Source organism: Sminthopsis crassicaudata, chromosome 1 (assembly GCF_048593235.1).
Source record: "Sminthopsis crassicaudata isolate SCR6 chromosome 1, ASM4859323v1, whole genome shotgun sequence".
Lineage (NCBI taxonomy): Eukaryota > Metazoa > Chordata > Mammalia > Dasyuromorphia > Dasyuridae > Sminthopsis > Sminthopsis crassicaudata.
In genome coordinates, this window is record NC_133617.1 from 226374625 (window position 1) to 226398422 (window position 23798).

General features: G+C 34.4%; 1 protein-coding gene across 2 annotated transcripts in view; it reads right to left on the minus strand.

Annotated features, from left to right (window-relative positions):
* The window catches only part of LOC141547068 (uncharacterized), an 80513-nt gene extending 65064 nt beyond the window's left edge, over positions 1-15449 (minus strand). For both annotated transcript variants that reach the window (XM_074275414.1, XM_074275405.1), the window contains exon 1: positions 14911-15449. The gene's annotated coding sequence lies outside the window, so the exon portion shown is untranslated. The remainder of the gene's footprint in view (positions 1-14910) is intronic.
* Positions 15450-23798: the final 8349 nt, after the last annotated feature.

A 23798-nucleotide genomic window follows, 5' to 3' on the forward strand; every position in this document is an offset into this window, starting at 1 on the left:
GATAGACAGTAGTGCTAACAATTTACATTCACTTCCCAGTGTTCCTTCTCTGGGTGTAGTTGTTTCTGTCAATCATTGATCAACTGGAAGTGAGTTGGATCTTCTTTATGTTGAAGATAACCACTTCCATAACTGACCAATTCTTTAAAAAAAAAAAAAAAAAAAGGCTATCCCTCAGTGGGTAATGTTCTTAAATTTATTGTACGATGGGCTAGTGTTCAATTGCTTTTGGATCTTGACAGTCTAATCTGATAATTTTTAATGAGTAGAAATTTAAAAGAAATTATTATATTCTATTGTTGAGGTTTAGAAGTTGGATGCTTCTTTCAGTCTTACTTAAGATTATAGGCCATTTTCCTTCAACTGAATTTCTTCCTCTCATGTCACTTTGGTCATATCTGAGTCTCAGTTTTCTTGACTGTAAAATTAAGGAGTTGGACTAGAAGACTGCTTCCTTTGACCATTCAAATCTTGTGATTGTACTAGAGCCAGCATGGGTCATGTGATGGAAGATTATGCCATATCAACATACTAAAGGGTTAGAGCCACAACTAAAGTTAAATGAGATAGTATTTGGAAAGCTCTTAGCACAGTGCCTGGCATCCTTCTTACCCTTTCCTTTGATAGTCTGGTGTGGCACAGAGGCAATTTTGCATTCTTTATCCATACGAATACAAGCTTTTGATGGGCTCTACCAGGCTGGACACAGTGACTGATTTTCTTAGATATCTTGTTCATTGACTAGCCTTACTTTACTCAGGTAAGTTTATAACTTGATTGGTTACAGAGTGCTAAATTCTTTGATTTTTGAAAATTCTGAAAATTTTTGGAAATTATTTGTTACATGGTAGAGAGGCTGTAGCCTTCATCAGGGGAGAGAATATATAAACCTATAAAATAATGATTTTTTAAAATCATTGAAGTAGAAAGGTTATACTCTGATAGATTAAGGAAATGTCATAAAGATGTTTATGTTTATATGTACATGTATGTGTAATACATATGTATTTATGTGCTATATGTACATATCTATAATATGAGCATTTAAAAATAGTCTATAAAATCATTTTTAAAAATAAAGAGAAATTTCCAATGGTATAGACCAGGGGTTCTCAAACTACGGCCCGTAGGCCAAATGTGGTCTGCTGAGGACGTTTATGTGGCCCGCCGGGTTATGGCAAATGGGCTGAGGGGCGGAGACAGAGTGTGAGTTTTTGTTTTTACTATAGTCTGGCCTCCCACAGTCTGAGGGACAGTAAACTGGTCCCCTATTTAAAAAGTTTGAGGACCACTGGTATAGACAGATGCAGATTGGAAAGGGAAGGAAATAAACATTTATAGAGTGCCTATTACATGCCAGTCACTATGTTAAGCACTTTACAAATATTATCTTATTTGATCCTCACAACTGTCCTGTAAGGTAGGTATTGTTATTATCCTTATTCTGTAGTTGAGAAAACTGAGGTAGATGGAAATATAGTGACTTATCTAGGATCTCACACTCTCAAGTGTGTGGAGCCAAATTTGATTTCAGATCTGCCTGACTACAGGCCCAGCACTCCATTTACTTCAACACTTAGCTACTTTGGCTAAAGATTGAGAGGTTTTAGAGAAATAACACCTTTCTGTGTATGATGCCTTGTTGATGAGAGGAACTAAGGTGATTTTAGACTTCACTAATAAAAACAAAAGATCCAGAACAAGGAGAAAATACAATAGCTCCTCTCTATCATGGTCAGCGTCCACCTGGAGTATTATGTTCAAAGTTAGAATTTCCTTTTTAAGGGAGGACCTCAACAAAATGGAACCAATCCAGAACTGTACAACTAGGATAGTGAAGGTTCTGGAAACCATGTTCTGTAAAGAATTGTTGAAGGAGTGAGGAGAGGAGAAGAGCAGTGAAGAAAGGAGAGGCGAGAAAAGGAGGAGAGGAGAAGAGAGGAGAGGAAAAAAGGAGCAGAGAGGAGAAGAGGAAGAGAAGAGGAGGAGGAGAAGATGGGAAGAAAAGAGAGAAGAAGAGAGAAGAGAAGAGGAGGAGGAAAAAGCAAGGAGAGGAGGGAAAAGAGAGGGGAAGAGAGGAGAAGGGAAGGGAAGGAAAAGAAGAGGAGGAGAGGAGAAGACAGAGGAGAGGAGAAGAGAGAAAAGAAGAGAGGAGGAGAAGAGAGGAGAGGAGAAGAGGAAAAGAGAAGAAGAGAGAAGAGAAGGAGAGAAGCAAGGAGATGAGGGGAAAAGAGAGGAGAGGAGAAGAAGAGAAGAAAAAGAAAAGAGGAAAGAAGAGGAGAGGAGGAGAGAGGAAATGAGAGAAGAAGAAAGGAGAAAAGGAGGAGTGGAGGAGGAGAGAAGGAGAAGAGGAAGAGAATAGAGGAGAGAAGAGAAAGAGAAGAGGAGAAGGATGTTAGAATGTTTTCCAAATAGTTAAGAGTTTACTATTTGGAAGAGACTTCCAACTTATCTTAGAGAAGACTTACTGTGGCTAGTTTGAGAGTTCTAATAAATAGAAGTTAGATGGAGGCAGATTTTTAGTTCATCATAGGGAAGAACTTTTTAACAAAGTTCTGAGTCCTGTGATTTACTGCCTGTGAGTTAATAGGATTCCTTCATTAGTTGTAAGATTCTATTAACTTGTCACCAATTAATCAATCAATCAAGAAGCATATATTAAATACTTACTATATAGCAAGCACTAAACAGAGGAAAAAGCAAGAACAGTCCTTCCTTCAAGGAGCCTATATTCTATTAGACGATACATACGTGTAAAATGTCAGAGGGCAAGGTGAGCAGACAGAAATTTCTATGAAATTGTTATTTTTGATTATGCTGATGTTTCTCTCCTTTTTTAATAGTCTTTAAGAAAATATAATCTTCCTGTTTCCAATCACCACCCCATCAAAGATGGAGTTTAAATTTATTTTAGCATGTTGGCCTAAAAGTGAAAATAAATCTCCTGACTATAAAGGGTGGGGGGGACAAGGAGAAGCTAGGTGATTCAGTGAATAGAACATCAGCCCTAAAATCTGGAAATCTGGAGTTCAAATCTAGCCTCAGACACCTACTAATAGTGTGACACTGGGTAAGTCATTTAACCCTTATTGCCTTGCAAAAAAAGAAAAAAAAAGAGAGAGAGAGAGAGAGAAAGAACCAGGAAAGGCTTCTTTTTACAGAAGACAGTGTTTGAGCTGAGTCCTAGAAAAAGCCAGGAGATAGAGGAGAATTTGGGGAGAATTCTGGGAATTCTCATGAAAAAGCATGGAGATGAGCTATGTCTGAGTAAGGGCAATTTTTGTAGGGGAGAAAAGCATAAGAAAACAAGAACCAGGGAAGAGCCGCATTGTAAATAACTTAAAATATCAAACAAAGGAGTTTGCATTTGATCCTAGAAGTGCTACAGAATAAATGGAATGTATTGACTAGGGGGGTGACATGCTCAGACCAGCACTTTTAGAAAATTAATTTCACAGCTAAATGTGGGGGATAGATTGGAGTGGAGAGTGACTTGAAGGAATCAGACCAACTAGTATGCTATTGCTGTCTACATGAAAGGTGATGAAGACCCGAAATGGGAGTGGTGGTTATATTAGTGGAGAGATGTATACAACAGACTTTGTGGTAATAGAAATGACGAGAGTTGGTAATTTTTCAATTTTCAAGAGGAAAAATGAGGGGTTGAAAATGACACTGACATTGCAAACCTGGGACATGTGAAGGATGGTCTTGTCCTCCACAGGAATAGAGAATTTTAGGGAAAAAATGGCTGTGAGGAAAAAATAAGGAGGCAGGTAGAGTTTGAGATGCCTTTGGGACCTCTAGATCAAAGTGTTCAATAGTTAGCTGGTGATGTGGGATTGAAGGTTAGCCTGGAGCCTTGAGCTGGATATAGAGATCTGAGAATCATCTCATAGAAATGACAAAGGAACCCATGGGAGCTGCTGGGATCACCAGATGAGATTATATAGTTGGACTCCCTTAGAGGAAACATTCGAAGTTTCTACATAGGTAAATACTTTCTCATTCTAGTGAATGTTTCTTATGCCCCTCTCACAGTCAGAAGTAACTGTGCTTTCTGGGGGAGCTTGAGCCTTCAGACTGTCTCTCCCCAAGAAAGGAAAAATATTTCTGACTGTGAGCAGGGTGATCCTTATGTCATTGGTCCTGCATTGTCTAACTCAAACTTTTTAACCATATAGAGTCATGAACTGAACGTGGGGGTCATGAAAAATTTGGCAATAGTAAAAGATTTCTGAATGTGCAATGATCAAAAATTAATTCAAAATCAAATGTGTAATCAGTCTGAGGTGTTTCTGGCGATACATTGTGTAACTTCACTGCAGCCTTGGTTCTGAAAATCCATCATGTGCACTTTTGCACTGTGCATGCCTTCTACACTACATAGAACCAACACTGCCAGAAACACCTCAGCTCAGATTCAAGACTATTATACGTTATGAATTGCAGTGTTTTTACTGCACATAGTTTTCTGTTCTTACAGAAAGTTTTCTGCTCTTACAGAAACATAATAGTTTAACTTTGGAAATTAAATATTTTCCTACCATTATCCCTTGGCATACAAGTATCAAATTAGTACATCTTTGCATTGTATTGTGTTAAAATGTTTTATTTTTAAAATTGCTGTTATCACCTTCTTTTACAGAAACATAAGTGTTTAATTGCAGCAAGTAAAGACAAAAGCCCTTTAATAATATTTCTCTACCATCACTGCTGTATGTGTATATGTGTGAACCTCAGCTTTCTAAATTAAGTGTAAACAAATGTAACTTCATAAACCATGGCTAGTATTTATTTAAGAAATTGTTTGTTAGTAATATTTGATCATAATTTAGGACAAAAATATTTTTGGTTATAGATAAGTGGCTACATTTAGACAGAAGAGGTAAAAAATACATCTTTGCTATAAAGTTGTAGTATGTCCTAAATTGACAAGAAAAAGAAAATATGTCGAATCATTTTTGCGACATGGATTTACTTCTAATAATGATGATAACGTGGAATTTTTCACAAATGAAGGTTTACAGTGGAAAAATTGTGTTGGGAGACTGTGCAGATGGTGCTGGAGCAACTATGGGCAAGAATGTTGGATTTCTAGCAAAAATTAAAGCTGATGGCAACAAACGTCACTTTTACTCACTGCATGATCCATCAGGAGGCACCCACAGCCAAAAAAAAAAAAAAAAGTCACCAGAATTAAATGTTATGCTTCAATACAAGTTTGGTTTTTAAATCTTTACAAAGATATGGACTCTGATTACAAAAGCTTATTAGTAATGCAGAGGTAAGGTGGTTCTCAAGAAGGTGAAGTTTAAATAGATTATTGAAATTAAAGATGAAGTTGTTACATTTTTGACTGAGCAGAAATCTAATTTTCTTAATTTTTTCAATGACATGACTTTCAGAACTGTATTACTTGTCAGATATTTTCAAAAAATTCAATGATTTAAATGTATAGCTTCAAGGAAAATATTGCAACATTTACATTAAAACAAAGTTGAATTTCACTTTAAAAAGTGAATATATTAAAGAGTGGAAAATATCTCTTTATAATGTTTATAAGTATAGATATTTTATAATTGAAAAGTAACCTTCTGAAAGATTTAATTCTAAGAGTTCTAATTGATAATTTGAAGTATATAGAAACCCAATTTCAGAAACACTTCCCTTCAAATTATGATTCTAAAAAACTAAGTTGAGTCCCTAAAACATACTCAATTGAAATAATCTGCCATTAAAGTTCAAGCTGTCATTTATCAAATGACAGCTAAATTTCCCAAAAGAATTATTGAAAGAATTTTGGCTTGGGATTTAGGTCAGAATTTCCAGTTTTTGAAATGACCCTAAATATACATCTGCCATTTTGTGTTATGTATTTATTCAAAGTGGCATCTCAGCATTGATGGTTATAAAACCAAAATATTGATCAACTCTAAAAAAATATTGAAGATGTATCTGGATCAAATATTTGGCCAAGATTTAATTCTTTATGTAAAAATAAGCAAGCTTATCTATTTCATTAGTATATGAATTTGCTTTTATCCTTAATAAATGGTAAAATTGTATGTATACCATAAATTTTTTAAAAAATACACTTTTATGGTTTATTATCAGTAAATGTTTGATTTATATATCGATTTTATTTACCCTTATGCCCAGGGTCACATAAAAATTTCTTAGGTAAAAAGGGTCATGAATGGAAAAAAAATTTAAGCAGCCCTGATCTACCTCAGCAAAAGTAGAGATAAAAATTTAGATTTTTAGTTCCTTCATGTTATTTTATTTCCTTACTTTTCTTCCCACCAATGGTACCATATGAGTAGTCCTTTTCCTCTTCCAATAGATATGGTTCAGAGAAGATTCCTTTTCTCTGGATAGGAAACTATGTATACCTGAATTTACAAACTTGGATTCACTTATGAGCCAATTCATAAGTTAAATGCGAATCAAGAAATCTTTCTTTGCCCAGAAGGCTAAATTCTGATATCCATCTGCCTAAATAAATTCCTCTTCTCAGGATAAAAAAAATGAATTGCAAGATTCTTGAACTTTGTAGTTCTTTCACGTTTCTCTCTGAAGCTTTTGTTGCCAAAGAAATTTCCCTTATTTGACAAGAAGTTGAGATTTTGGAACTGTGTTGCCTAGGTAATGCCTTGTTCCATGACTAGGAGACAGGGACTCAGCAATAGCTCTCTTGGGTTCCATAAGCAAGCAGCTGTCTGCCACCTGTCCCTTTCAAGTCAACATGAATAGTTCCTGCTATTTACTAATGATTCTCTTATTCTTTCTAGAAGATCAGAAAGGAATGGATGAAGAGGGACTAAGAGTAATCTGTAGGACCATTATAGGTAAGCACTGAGATTCTGGGCCAAATCAATTTTGCGATCAAAATTAGGATCACCTACTGAGACAAGTGTCCCATGTTCTTTCAATAGGAGTATGTTCACTTTCTATAAGGAAATGTAATTGTAACATACAGTGGAATGACTTGTGGTAATTACCCCAGTTAGTTTGGGGAGTTGAGCGTCTCGCTTTGTGCTAGAAAAAGTCGCTCTACTACGTGGTTTCCATTGTACGCGACATCAGACAAAATAAGGACAGAGTCAGCCACAGATAATTACAATAAATAATATTAAACACAGCAAATAGGTTCTTTAGTAGAATTAAAAAAAAACACAAGGTATAGATGGCATAGCAATTGCCCATTCCTTGAGGCTATGGTTAAAAGACTATCACAGCTGCCCACTTTTCACTTAGCCATTTAGAAATCATATCTCATAGTCTTGAAGAAAGGTACTGCAGATGTGGTGAACACTGGATGTTATGGTGCTGTTATGGGGATGATTGCCACCTCTCCATTCTCTTTTGCTCTTTGTCTCTCAAGAGTTCCTCAAAAGCCCCAGTGGAGATGAGATTGGATGCCATACTTTTCTATGTGAAGATTGATCATGTATTAGTTTCCTTTCTTCCAAAATTGGGAAAAACTTACAATCCAAGGATTGAGTGGCCAACTAATGGCTTACTAGAGTTTATTACATACTCAAAGATTCACTATTCAGAAAGCTGACTAGTTTCAGTGGAGATGTCTATTCATCATTCTCTTATACCAAAATCTCATACAAAAAAAGTTCACTTCTTAAGAAGCTCATCAAATTGAATGGGGAACTCCTTTGGTCAATCCCCTCTGCATGTAAAAATGTCTATGGTATTTTAGTAGACTATGAGCATATATATGATTTTTTTTTCAAAAAAGCAAACTCAGTCTTAGAGAGCATTAAGAGAAGTATAAAATGCCCTTGAAAGGGAAATTTCCATATTCCTACTTTGGAATCTTTTATCCAGGTTTCTTCTCTGAGTTCAACTTACTCAGAATGCAGAAAAGCAGAATTGTTGATTCATATACATATAGTCTATAGATTTATTTATCTACACAGGCCTCAGTTTCCTAATTTGCAAAATAAGATGGTTGAACTAAATATTCTTGAAAGCTCCTTTTAGCTCACAGAGTCTTTATGACTCCAAAGATTAAAATAATTTTTAAATTAAAAAAATTAATTTCCAAGGACCAAACTATTTTCTTGTCTTTGAAATGTTGGTTGCTATTTCAAAAGTGGTTGTCAAAAATATTTTGACTAAAATGTCAGAATCAATGATTCTATATTAGACAAGGCCAAACCAAAAACAGGAGGGAAAGGTACCGAAATTGCTCCTTAATGTTGCCAAGCCATGTTGCCTCATATATTTTCATTTGAAGCAAATAATTGCACAATCCAAATGGATTGATCTCAATACAGTATCATTCAGTCATGACGAGATAACAGCTTGAATCAGCTCTTGTCTCTTATCACCAAATCATTGCACTTTTGATCTCAAAGCAGAAATGTTCCAGTTGGTTATTTAATAAGAAATAATGACAGCAGTGCTTTTTTCATTAGCTGAGGAAAAAAATCATATTTACCTGCTGTATAAAAGCCTAAGACTGCAAATAAAATTTGTCTCACTTTCAAGGTGCAAATCAAATGGGGGAATTTTTGAGTTTCCTTATATATTAAAGGAAGTTATTTATAATATCTACTTTGCATAGTTGTGGTGAGGAAAGCTCTTTCTAAAACTTGAAACACTAGAGAAATGTGAACAAGGGCAGTGACCTTCTGGACACAGATCGGAGGATCTGAAATGAGGATTTATTTCACAGTCATGCCATAACTGGACAGGGACTTGCCAATAATTCAGGTGCATCTTGGGGAAAATATTTGTGCATTTGTTCTTGCCATATTTTTGAAGTATATATTCTTTGGTAAAAGGTAGTTGATGCTAATAGTTATATGGAATTGGACCTTAGTCATTAATAGAAACTTCAACTGAGACATTTGGGAAGAGAGGCTATAAAGCCCTCAGATGCCCTAAATCCCTGAGGGGTAATGTAACTGGCATTATGCATCACTCCATTATGCAAACCTCCATTTTCTGCTCTTACTGAGACCTGGACAGTTCCAGATGACATGAATAGCTCATGATGGGGGAGTCAGAAGACTTCTTTCTCCTTATAACTACTTTCAGACTTTCCCTATACCACCATCAACCAATACCTTTGCCTTTTTTGAGATTTGCTTAATCCAAATTCATCATCTAATCAGGTCCTACTAGGTGCTATTATTATCTATCAAGCCCCAGGATGGTCTTGAATCCAATGCCTGGATTGCAATCTTCCTATTGTAATTCCTGCCCTTGTACCAGTAGGGGTTTCAACTCACATACTGATATTCCCTCAAATGCCCTGGTTTCCCACTTTCTCAATCTGATAAATTCCTGACACTGAACTTCATTCCACATAAGCTTCTCACAGAGATGGTCAAACCCTTGATCATCACCTGCAACATTTATGTTCATGAACTCTAAAATATGAACCACTCAAGTATTTATTAAATATTTACTATTAGCCAAACATTGTACTAAGGCCTAGAATGCAAAAAAAGGTAAACACAGTATCTACCCTCAAGGAGTTTACAGTCTAATCTTTTATTATTCCATTTTTCCTCTTCCTTATGACCCTTAACCCTGGTATTCATCATCACCATAACCTGCAATTGCTCCATCCTTCAGGGCTTTCCCAGGCCATCACCTCTGTATTGCATTCTCTTTTCTTTCCCCTCAATATTATCCTCCATTCTTGAATTTCTTTTCTCTTGATTCTATTGCCTCTCATGACTAATCACATCTCAATTTTGTATTACTCTCATTTATCTGCATCTTCACTCTTTTTCATGGGAAGCTGAAAAGAGCTAGAGAAAAATCACAAAACTAGGCTGATTAGGTCCACTACAAATGTATGTGAAACAATAACAACAGGGTACTCACTGCAGCAAGGTTAATTCGTTTCTACCCCTCTAAGTTTGTGATCCCACTCACTATAGCAGCTATTTCATACCTATTCATCCTACCTCAATCCTCACTGGTACTCTTTGTAGCCTCTGCTTTGGCTTAATATGTTGCATCATACTTCAAAACAACAACAACAACATATTGAGGCCATTTGCCAAGAGGTCCCTCCTTCCTTATTCCTTAATTCATATCACTAGGATACCTTCTCCCTCTAACTCCTCTTCCATCCCTGTTTCATATGAGAAATGGGTTTTCTCCATGTCAAGCAAACCACTCTATGTATATCTTTGAAACCATTCTCTCCTATCTTCCCCAATAGATTGTCTCCTCTCTCATCCCCATTTTCTCACTAATTTTCAATATTCCTTCATTTATTGACTGTTTCTCTATTTCCTACAAATATATCCATAGGTTCAATTATTGTTTTAATGCATATGATTCTCAGCTCTATCTTTCCAGCTCTAACCTCTCCTCTGACCTTCAGTCTTTCATTCCCAACTGCTTCTTGGATACTGTGAACTGGATACTCTATAGAAATCTCAATACCAACGTATCCAAAACAGAACTCGTTATTTTCTTCCTCAAAACCATTCTTCTTCAGAGGTATTCTGATGGAAGTGGTTATCTTCAACATAAAGAAGATCCAACTCACTTCCAGTTGATCAATGATGGACAGAAACAACTGCACTCAGAGAAGGAACACTGGGAAGTGAATGTAAATTGTTAGCACTGCTGTCTATCTACCCAGGTTACTAATACCTTCGGAATCTAATATTTAATGTGCAATAAGAAAATGGTATTTACACACATATATTGTATCTAGGTTATATTTGTAACACATGTAAAATGTATGGGATTACCTGCCATCGGGGGGAGGGATAATTTGGAAAAATGAATACAATGGATAATATTATAAAAAAAATTACTCATGCATATATACCGTGGGGAAAAAATTCTAAATAAAAAAAAAAAGAAAAAAAAAACATTCTTCTTCTAAACTTCCTTGCTATTTTTAAGGCCCCATTGTCTTCTCAGTTATCTAAGATTGCACCCTTATTGTCATCTTGGACTTCTCACTTGTTCTCAACCCACAGATCAATTCCCAATGTCCACTTTCACATGTCTCTTGTAGATGTCCCCTTCTCAACACTTACGTAGCCACTATATTGCTACAAACCTTTATTACCTCATGCCTGGACTATTGCAACAATTCTTTAATTGGGCTCTTTTTCTTAAGTCTCTTATAGCCCATCATTGCATCCAAAGAAATCTTCCTAAAACTTAAGCTTGACCATGTCACTGTCCTCCTCAAAAACTCCAAAATCCTGTTTTTATCCCTGGCATAAAATATAAAATCCTTTGTTTGATGTTTAAAAATCTCTCACAAATTAGTCTTTTCCTATTTTTCTGGTCTTTTTACACTTTACTTTTCTCCATATATTTTATGATCTAATTACACTGGCTTTGTTTCTGTTCCTTACATACAACAGTCCATTTCCCAACTTCAAGCTTGTCCAGTGGTCATTCCTCATACCTGGAATGTTCTTCTTCTTCGTCTCTCTGCCTCCTCTATTCCTGACTTCCTTAAAGGCTCAGATTAAATCCTACCATCTTCAAAATGGCTTTCATAGTTTTCCCTCCACCCCTATTTAAAAAAGAAAACTTTAGGAATTGGGATAGAGACTGACTCTGTGATTTCTTGAGTATAGGGAATGATGGATGAGAAATCCTCTCTGTAAATGCAAATTAATATCTCCTCCAACACATTGTCTTAGAAAAGATGCTTAGACTCCTGAGAGGTTGTAAGGTATTTCAATTAATATGTGTCAAGAGGATGGAATACTTTACAAACTATAAAATGAACAATAATAGATTTGGAAGCTATTCTAACAAGAATATACATAATGGAGGCCATCACATTTAAGCAGGTATAGAAAGAAGAAAAAGAAAGAAGATTGATATTCTCAAAGTACATGATAAACACTTATTAACAGAAATATTTTTGGAACATGTAGACATCACTTAACTGATCAATAGCCTATGTTGAAAAGAGGTATACACATTAGATTTATTTAATATAACTATAAGTAGATTTCCCTCTGGATGGAGCCCAAGAGGTGTCTAAGCTCCATTAATGGAATCAAAAGATTCTCCATGGATTATATCTATGAGTATTTATCCTAATACTTTTAAGGAAACACGGGAAAAGTTACTCCTGCAAAATAGTCTGCAGAATATTTGTGGAAAAAATTATAATTTTTGTTGTTGTTCTTCAGTTGTTTTAGCCATGTCTGACTTTGTGACCACTTGGGGGGGAGGTTTCTTGGCAAAGATACTGGAGTGATTTGCTATTTTCTTCTCCAGCTCATTTTACAAATGAAGAAATTGAGGCAAATAAGGTCAACTGACTTGCCTAGGGTCACACTGTTAGTAAGTGTCTGGGGCCAAATTTGATCTCAGATCTTCCTGCCTTCAATTTCTGCTTCTATCCATTATATCACTTAACCACCTCTATCCAAGAGGATGAGAAGAATAATAATATTAATAACTAGTATTTACATAGCACTTCTGGGCAATATCTAGAAACTTTTATAAACAGTTATATCATTTTTTCACTCATTAATGTTTGTCCTCGGTTTTAGAAGAGGACCATAGTATCAGGGAGATGACGCCATGACTTGCATGTAAATTGGATGTAAGTGAGGGAGGGCTGGGCAAGGTCACCAGGCTCACTTTCTCCTCTGGAGCCATCTGGGTCCAGTGGCCAATGTAGATCAGGATGACTTGAGATGACTCTGGATGCAGTAGGAGTCCTTGACCTTTTCTAGCTAAGGTCTTTCCCAGATCTCAGTTTGCCTGAGTCATTACACGTTCAGTGATTTAAGGCTAGGTGAGAAATGAAGTAATGAATGGTCTTTTTTACCTAGTCAACTATGTATTCACTTCAGTACTCCAAGGGATCTATGACCTTACTAATATAGGTGTCTCTTTTCACTGGTGCAGATCATAATTCATCTTGTGCAACCTCGTATCCTGTGCAAGTCTTGAAATGTCACATGTACAATACACATGTATATGTACATGCAAATGTACTCATATAAGATTAGGCTCACACATGTGTATATACATGTGAGTATGTATACATGTGTGCATGGGCACATGTGTGTAACATAGGCAAGACTTGTACATGTATGGATAAATATAAATATGCACATAGAAATTTAACGTGTTTATATATATATATATATATATACATTAATTCTTTAATTAATACTTTAATTTTCATACAGAAATTCATATAGACAATTGATAAATAACAATAAGAATGTCATTCAGAGATACCTTGTCTCGGATTCTATTCATGAAAAGAAAATGAAGAAATCTATCTGCCTTGACCATTAGACTTTTAACTAGTGACTGTAATTGCAAGCTCCAAATTAATCTTCCAGTGCACATAGTATTTGAAGCATAAGAGGCCACATTTACACAGTGTACATTGCATATTTGCACATTTGTTGACAGTTGGCTGAATTATTTTCTAATAAATAACATCCATATAATTTGTGTAGAATATGCACAAGAGGAATATATATTTGTGTACATATGCACATATGTATACACATATACAATATATAAATATATTTTATATTTATATATAATTATAAAATCATGACAAGTTCTCTGCATTTTTTGTTCATTATAACTATATTCTCCCTTCTTAGTCCCTTACCAAAACAAAAGGGTAAGAAGAAGTGGAATGGATGCTGTCAGTGAACATTTATCTTTTAAAAGTTTAAATGTTGGATTCACTGCATTTTGACAACTTATTTAGGACTCTCTTCATATTGGTGATGATGAACACCCTGTTCAACTTAGGGAAAGGGAGCAAAGTTGATGAGAAGCAAGAGAACTACCCCTCTGGGACACTTCAAAGCCAGTCCCTTTGGGGACTCTTCTGAATGAATCCCCTTTTGAGATCTCATCAAGTTTGAGTCTTCTTCAAGTGTCAAATGTCTTCAGGCAGTTCTAGTTTTGAAAGGGAAAAGGAGAGATCTCAGCTCTACTTCAGGTCACTGAAGGAAAAGGTTGGGAACATGAAAGTGGAACCAGAAGTCTTCATCATGTTCCTGTCCCCAGCTTACCTCACTGGACACTTCAGGGCGTTTCCTTTTGATTGAGGTGAGTTACTCTTTCCCAATGGGAGAACTCCTTCATTCTGTTTTTGTCTGAGTGCCAGACCTGAAGTCAGAGAGACTCATCTTCCTGATTTCGAATCTACCCTTAGACACTTCCTAACTGTGTGACCCTCAGAAAGTCACTTAACCCTGTTGCCTCAGTTTTCTCATCTCTAAAATGAGCTGGGGAAGAAAATGGCAAACTACTCCAGTATCTTTGCCAAGAAAACCCTAAATGGGGTCACAAAGAATAGACATCACTAAAATGACTAACAACAACAAATATATACTCCTGTGTCTACCTTCTCTTATTTATGTTTTGCTGTGATTTCTTTGCTGTTTTCTATCTGTGTTCACTGTGAAACTATTAGTGGGAATGGGGTCAAGCCTTGGATATAAAGCTTGGGCTTTTATCTTCCAGTAATAATGACAATAATGATCAGAAGTTAGCTTGAACCTGATCATATCCTCTAGGGGAACAATATTTAAGATAAGAGATAGATATACTTTCATCCTAGTACCTATTTTCTCTGAGGAATCAGAATAATAGCTCTTGGGCCCAACCTCTTGCTTCCCCTCCTAGCAGTAATCAAAGTCTTCCTTGGAGAAAGGTCAGGGGAGAAGTGTCTAAAAATGACCCTCTGCCTTCCTTTAAGCTTTACAAGATCAGGTACCTTGCCACAAGGAGCCTACAAGGGTCCTCCTCTTTCCATATGGGAGTTAGAAATATCTATTTTGCCTCCCTTTGAATTATACAACCACAGCCCCTTTGCCATATGCAGGCTCCTCTCCCTATTCTTGAGAGTTTTCCCCACACAAGAATTATTGTGTTTTGACAAAGAACACTTACCCAAGAGGCCCTTATCTGTTTCCTCCTACTTGTCCTGTTCCCCCAGGCAGGGGAAGTGGCTGCCCAGGCTCCATGATGCTAACTGAAGCCTTCCAGTCTTGGCAGAGCAGCGGAGGGGTTTTCCAGCAGGCCGTGTTGCAAGGGAAGGAAGCGGGGGATAAAATTCAAATAAGCAGAGATTGGTGTCTGGGAAGTAAAGTTAAAAGGCCAGGCACTTACATTGTCCAAAACAGAGGCGAATGTCAGTGCACAGAGATGCCCATTGTTTTGTGAATGAACCAGAGGCAACTGCAGGGTCCAAAAAGCAAGCGCAGTCAAACCAAAGACTGAGGGCTAGAGGTAGGCTGGGGAAAGGGAGATGGTTTCTAGGGGGAAGTGAGGGCCAGGTTAGGAATCAAAGCTAGGTAAAGTACCAGGATACCAAACTAGACCAGGAGAATCCCAGTTTGCTGCATTTGTCCTTCTGTGTGCACACAGGGTTTTTAAGGTGGACCACATACCACCAGGCTCCTCCGTCCAGCTTCTCCTGAATTCTGTTCAGTTGGACAACTCCTGTTCTGCTCTCATTAACTTACATAGCAACCATGGAATGTATGCACTGGCCACTGGCAGATAACAGTCAATTTTATTTTTTATACTTTGTACTTAGAAGCAAGATCCAGGCTGATACAAAGTAAAAATGAATTTAGTCCCTGACTTCAAGGAGCTTACATTCTACTGTGGGAGATCTAACTTGTTCTCTTAATATAGAAAACTATAAAAACTACTTTCCAGGATTCTGGAAAACAAATCCCTCTAAGGCTTTTAATGGCTTTAGTAAATGTGCTTTAAATTCTTAACTCTCATTACACGGTGCTGGCCAGGAGTAAGAAGCTAGGAGTCTCTGAGATCAAAAGTCTCATGTTTAATAATTCGTTTGAATCTTTTTGACTAGAGACTTTTTTTTTTTTTGCATCTGTGACTGGATATGCCTGGAAATGATTAAGAGTAAGCCTGTTGTCTCCTGTACTAATTCATCTAGGGCAAAGTAAATTCATATTTGATTTCATTCAAATTATGCTCTGTCTCCAGGTGAGTAATAGATGCTATTTGAGAAAATGAGGAAGATGATCACCTCTCCAGTTAATAGCCCATGAAGAGATTTTTGTGTGTGTGTGTTCTCTTACAGAAGGGGTGGCTTATTTTTTCCAAAATAACATGGTTAAGCTTGTGGTTTAGGGATGTTAAGGATTTTATGGTCAAGTCTAGTAGGAGTGTACTTAAATAGGAATTGATTTGTGACACGATTACCATTTTGATTAATTTAGCCCTTCCCTCAGCACTAGAGGTGGTGGGAGGACTAGCTCTTAATAGCCTTTTGAATTACTGTTTCATGTTTTGGGTACTGAGTTGAAAAGTCTCTTTTAAATCAGTCGTATGCCACAGTCAAGCATTTTATTCAGTTTGGTTTCTAATTAAAGTTAAAAGAGGGCATGTCTGTCACTATAAGGAAGAATTTATTAAAAGTTAAAGATGTTCTCTTTATTGTTTCTCTTACTCTTACTTTGTACCTGGAAAAATGAGAATTTGTCTAAAACCCAAGCAATGACAAATTCTCATTTTTCCAGGTGCAAAGTAAGAGAAACAATAAGAACACACACACACACACACACACACACACACACATTTAATATGTATGTATCTCAGATGATATGCCTCTATAGCTAGTCCTTATCTTAATAGCTACAACAGTTATCACCTGTCACTTCCTTCCCTTCTCTTTCTTTTTCTTTTCTTTTCTCTCCTCTCCTCTTCTGTCCTTATTGAGTTCTTTGACATTAATTTTTGATGTTAACTTGATATTTCTCTCAGATATTATATGCCAAATTTTCTATGAAGCTCAGCTCTTTTTGCAACAAAATTCTGAATGTCTGATAATTCATTGAATGTCTTTTTTCCCCCTAAGTATGATATTTTTAGCTTGAACCCTAGTTCTTTTGCTCTTTGGCTATCTAGGGTTCCAATACCTATGATCTTTTAATGTATACACAGGTAGGTCTTGTGTGATTCTACTTTGTAGTTCCAGCATATTTGAATTGTTTTTTTTTTTTTCTTATTGCTTGTAATAAACAATTTTTTCTTCTTGATTTGGGGTCTTTAGAATTTAGCTATGATATTCCTGTAGGATTTCCTCATAGGTTCTCTTTCAGATGGTGATCTATGGATTTTTTTTTTCTATTTCTATTTCCCTCTAATTCTAATATATCAGGGCAATTTTCTTCATTTCTCTATTACTATATGAAGATTCTTTTTTTGATTGTAACTTTCAGATAGTCCAATGATTGTTATGCTTTCTTGATATATTCTGCAGATCTGTTGTTTTCCTTATGAGATGTCTCACATTCTATTTTATTTTCTTCATTCTTTATATTTTCTTTTATTATTTCTTGGTCTTTTATAGCTTTGTTGGCTTCCCCTTGACCAATTACAGCTTTCAAGGAATCTTTTTTCCCCCTTAACATGTTGGGTTTCCTTTTCTAGTTGGTTGACTTTCTTCTTGTTTCTCTTGGATGTTCTTATTTTTAGTTTTTCCTTAATCTCATTTAATTTTAAAAGTCTTTTAAAATTTTTTCTATGAATTCTTTTTGGACAGGTGACCCTTTGATGATATATATGTGATGATATAAAAAAAATGTGACCATATTTGGGATAGGAGAGGCTTTTTTTAAATTTCAGCATCTTCCTCTAAAGATGAACCCTGGAGTTCCCTATTCCCAGAGTGACTTTCAATCGTTGAGGTCTTTCTCTTTTGACTATTCATTTTTTAAAAAAACATGAGTTTGTTAGTGTAGTCACCTCTGTTCCTGAGGGGAGAGGCTGATGGTATCTCTGCCTTAGGTCTTTTCGTTCTCCCTTCTTGCTCAAGGCTGTTTTCAGCAGTGCAACTGGGTTTGGTGTTCCACCTGCGCTTTACTCAGAAGCTGGACTCCCTAAACTGTCAGAAAGAGGATAGTTCCTGTGGCTGGGGCTAAAGATAGCTTCCAACTAAGCTAGCCCAGCTTTTTAAGTGGAACTTGCTACTCAAGTGGAACTAGCTCAAAGGTGTTTATACCTCACATTGGTCAAATCTCTGTCCTATTATCTTTCTTTGGATCTTTTCTGATTGTCCCAGGAGGACCACTGTTAAGCCCCAACTCTTATTTGTTTTTAAATTTCTATGTTTGTCCTGAGGAACAATATTGTCTTGTTTATGGGGAAAATCAAGAAAGGTTGGTTGATCTACACCATCATCTTCCCAGAATCCTCTCCTGCCACCACATTTTTCATAAAACAATCTATAAAAATAATTTCCTAGGCTTTTTATTTAAATAAAATGAATAATTTATTTTAATTTTACAACTCATGAATCAATGTTAAATAGGCAATAAAATAGCACAATATAGATTTTGATTGATATAATCATAGTGTATAAAATGATAATTGAAATAATTTTGTTTTTGTGATAACTGGGCTGTTTTGACACAAAGTGATATTGATGATATTGTTATTCATATTCTTTTTCAATCATTAATTGAAATTGACATTTTGTTTTTATGATAGCTACAGAAGAAATCTTCATTTCACAAAAAGAAGATTAAGGTTTGAATAACTTGGTTTTATAAAGCAGAAAATTCTTCATTCACTTGAAGCTAAAAGATAATAAGATTTTCAGGTTCAAATGCTTGTGACAACCTGGTAAAAATAAAAATCTATATACCCTAATACTCATATAACTATATACTCTCTATATAACTATAACTATAGGAAGATTTCCTTCCATTTTTTTAATTTGACATGTGATTTCATCAGTATAAGGAGTTTCTAAGGAAGAATTTATTCTACTCATGAAAATTTGCACCAGTTTTCCTTGGGGTCTTTTAAAGGTTAAGTGATTTGGCTAGGGTTATATAGCTAGTATGTATGAGACAGATCTTAAAATATTTCTGATGTCAAAGCTAGCTTTTTGTATACTATCTGGTGATACCTCTCTTGCTTTTAATGATCTTAGGAAAAAACAAAAGTAATCTTCTTGTACTTACTTGAAAAGTAGTCTGTGGCTCTTTATTTATATTTCTTGATATAAGTGATTGTGAAGTATATGATATATCCAATTGCACAGGGATGATGATAGTTCCTAATTCCAGGGTTGTTTTAAAGGAAAAAATGAAGTAATATTTATTTATAAAGCACTTAGTAGATTTTAAAGTATTATATAAATTATTATTCCATTTTAAATTATTATTTATAGACCTCTATTTAATTCTGACACTGAATTGCATCAGTGCAAAACCAATAGAATTCTCTCACATTATATAATACTTATTTAAAAATCTGTCAATTATACTAAAAATTTCTCCTGATAAGACATTGCTAGCAATAACTTCTAATAGTATTTTAAACAACTGCTTACACATGTAACCAAATGATCATCTTAAACTACAGCAATTGCTTCATCACTTTGAATATAAAACTTCAGTTTCTCAATAAAGTAATCACAAAGGTCTTCAGACAATTCTTTTCTATTATTTGTAAGTGAATTATTTAAAATTGCTTTGTATGTGAGTCACTAAGCATTTTTTGAGCATGTGAATAGCTATGGATAATATTATATTTCTTCCACTAATTGAGACTTTTTATACTTAATGATTTTGTAAACAACTTTATATGTCACAGGTCCTCAAATTTTTGTTCTAAGTATCTTTATATTATTAAAAATAATTGAGAGTCTGTCCAAAGTTTTTCTTCATGTGGTTATATTTATAGATATTTATCATATTAGAAATAAAAACTAATTTTGAATTTATAGACCCTTTAAAAAGGGTTTCACAGATCTACAGAATTTTCTGACCACACTTTGAGAACCATGGATATAAGTAATCCTATTGCTGTCACAGACATGTTTGTCATTGCTTATTAAATGTATTTTGTTTTTCTCTGGAAAAAATCTTCTTGTCTTTATATAATATAATTTTTTCATGTTTTCTGCTATATGAAGCTAAAGAATTTGTATAAAATAAAAACAGAAGTTTTTCCTCCCCATCCATAATAATACTTGTGAATTCCAATGATAAATATAGTAGACCATATTTTCTATATTTCTGAATGTGTTCCTGTATTTCATTTCAAATGTTTCAATTATCATTGCTTATGCTAGTGTCGTTCCAATAGATTTTCTCTTCAAACCAGTTGTGCTTCAATGTTGTTCATTTTAAAAGGGCGGGTTTTTTTGTTTTTTTTACTTTTTAAAAGTTAAAGAAACTAAAAATGTTAATGGAATTAAATTTAACTGTTTAAAATTTCAAATCAACCATATATATATATATATATATATATATATATATATATATATATATATATATATATATATATATATATATATATATATATATATATATATATGCATGTATATAGTAAAATAGAATTTATTGGTTAAATCTTATATAAAATGTATCATACAGTCATTTCTATAAAACCATATATGATTGTAGATACAGATAGTGGGAGGTATAAGATCCTGTAGCTCAGCAAAGGGTGTCTGTTTGGCTCTCCATCCCCATTAAAGGCATCTTGATCTACCCGAGAAATCAGGGGGTGTGAAAATCTGTGTTGTAATTAAAACACTTATATTAAAGTGGCAAAGAGACATCTACACACAATAGCAAGTTGTTTATGTGGTCTCCCATGCCCAGTATATAGTTAGCACATGTGCAGTGTAATATCGTTATGTAAAAGTATTAGGGTATATGAGGCTGAGGGAATTTTGAATAAATAAACTCCTGTTTTGAGCATCTTTAAGAGTTCTGCCCTTCACTCCTCACCCATAATCAGGATTCGGGCTGGTACCAAAATCCTCCAGTGAGTAGATCCAGACATATGATGTGTAAGTAAAACTATTCTTTAGTTATATCAGTTTTTAAAATGCCGTTTTATTTGCAAAGCTATTTGTTACCTTTTAATCATTAAAATGACATTATAGTATTTCAACTTCTATCCATTGAAGCAAGAAGGTCTATGACACAACTTTTCAAAGTCATAATCTGGGTTTACTGATGATGGTGATGGCAGATCATGTTAATATCAAGATTTGATATGTGCTGAATTAAATGTGACATTGTTTTCACATAGCATATTAAATAATTGTTGTTGTCCATTCTCTGTTGTTTGGAGCTAATTTTCACTGTTAACTTCACTTTTGTTGTCTTATATTTGAATATTTTATTGTGGAAAAGCTTATGAATTCTAGAGATGCAATTAATAATTTTTTAAAAACTTCAGCAAAATAGCAAAATATACAAAGTCTCTCAAAACATCAGCCTTTCAATAAAATGAAAAAAAAACAGAGTTAGAAAGAAAAATTCTCTTAAAACCAACCATAGAATATGTAAAATATTTGAGAATTTCCTTACTTGAGATACATGAATAAAATTATAAACTATATTTTACAAAACATTCTTTACAGAAATAAAAATCTAAGTAATTGGAGGTATATTAATTATTCATGATTAGGTCAAACAAACATAATAAAAATGACAATATTACCTAAAATAATTTATTCATTGCTATATCAATGAAATTATCAAAGATTTAATTTACAAAGATGGGGGACAAATGTTGCTTATTGATAAGCAACATTTGTCCCCCATCTTTGTAATGCAGTAATGACAGATCAAGAATGGTAATGAAAAAAAAATAAAAAAAGTGCAAAAAGGGGGCATGTAGTAATTTTAGATTATGCTAAAAAACTATAATCAATTTTTTAAAAAAATCAGTGGGATAGATTAAGAAAACAGGATACAGGAACAAATAAACATATTAGCATTATGTTCAATAAATTCCCAAGAACCAATTATTGAAGTAAGAACTCTCTGTTCAAAAAAAATTGCTGAGAAGGTTGAAAGCAGTCTAGCAGAAATAAAGTTTAGGCCTATATTTCATACTATATGCCAGAAATATCTCCAAGTAGAGATGTAGTCAAATAACAAAGCATAAGAGTGGGCAAAAGAGAAACCTTTCATAGTTGTGGATAGAGGAAGAGCTCTTGCTTAAATGAAGGACTGAAAGAAAATTCTGAGCTCTCAAAAACTGGCTTTTTTGACTACATAAAGTTGGAAAACATTGTACAAACAATATCAATGCAGTTAAAATTAAAAGGGAATTAGGGAAAAACATATACCATGTTTCTCTGATAAAGTTATCATATCCAAAATATATGTAGAACTATTTTAAGCATATAAGTAAAAGCCATTTTTCAATTGATAATCCAAGATACAATTAGAAAGTTCTCAAAGAAAGAAAATATGTCCTCAGTTCTCTCTATATTAATTTTAAATAATATTAAGTCTTCAATATATTAATAATGGGACAATTAAGAAAAATAAGTGATAATAAAATGAAAGTAACACTCATCAGATTGGCAAAATTTTAGAGGAATATAATTGTTAGAGGGAACATGGAAAGATATACTTGAGCATTGTGGAACTCTGGTCTACCCATTCTGAAAATCAATTTGTAAATAAAAATTACTAAATTATGCATACTATACTTGCTACATACTTCAAAGAGATTAAATAAAGTATCTGTGAGCATAAAATTATTCATAGCATTTTTTTGGTGGTTGTAGCAAAGAAGTGGAAATTAAGGGGATGTCCATCATTTGGGAGATAACAAATTATGATATATGAATATAGTAGAATATTTTGTGCAAAGAAATAATGAAAGATATATATTCAAAGAAATCTGAGAAAATACATGAACTGATGTGATGAAAGGTGATCAGGACCAGTAGAACAATTTATATAATTACTACAAGATTGTAGAGAAAAACAGCTTTGAAATACTTAACTCTGATCAGTAGAGATCAACCATATTTCAAAAGACCAATAATAAGAGGAATAATGGACTAAAGGTGCAGAATGAGATATCTATTTTTGGACATACATAATGTGTGGATTTGTTTTGCAAAAAGTATAGTAGCTTATTAAAGATTTTTTATATCGTTTTAAGGTAAAGAGAATGGGGAGAGGAGATTAAATTATGCCAATAAAATAAAACAATTATTCCAAATTTTTAAAATTATCAATGAAGCATTTTTAAAATGAAATAGTGAACAGAAGATGATTTCCCTGTGAAACACAAAGAATTTTTTGGAATTACTGAATTCAGTATATAACTTTTAAACAAAATTATAGGCAACAGAGATTTGTGGTTTCACATTGGGGGAAGGAAAATAAAGCTTTACAAATATCTCATTTGATTATTTCAACCATCTGATGAAGTAGGTACTGTTGTTATTCTTATTTTAAAATTGAGGAAACTTAGGCAAACAGAAGTTAATGACTGGCCCAGGCTAATACAACTTGTAAGTGAATGAGGTCAAATTTGAAATTCAGCTTTTCCTGACTCCAGTGTACTACTGAAATGTTCCTAATTACATTCTTTTCCTCTTTTTTATATATGGAAAAATGAAAGTTTGTTAAGTTCAGAATAACAGTGAAAAAAAAAGTAAATTGATTTATTTATGTGGGAATTTTTTTTTAAAAGATCATTGATCATTGCTGTGTTAAGGGGTTGTTCCAACTCATGCCCATAGTTTGGGAGATTATATTGAAGTGCAAATATGATTCAGATAAGATAACTTAAGATTCAGGCTTTAAAGGGTCTGCTCAGAACACTTCTATACTGGGCTTTGGGTCCAGAAGAGGACAATACTGAGTTCTGGAAGTAATCAAGCAGGGTTAAAGAAGGAGTGTAGAAGAAGATTGGAGCTAGCTACTTGTGGCATTTCTTTTCTCTTCTCTCCAGATTGCTCTTTAGGGTTCTGCCTGCTTATGGATGCATATTTGAAGTGGTATTAATGTCTCAAGTGGTGA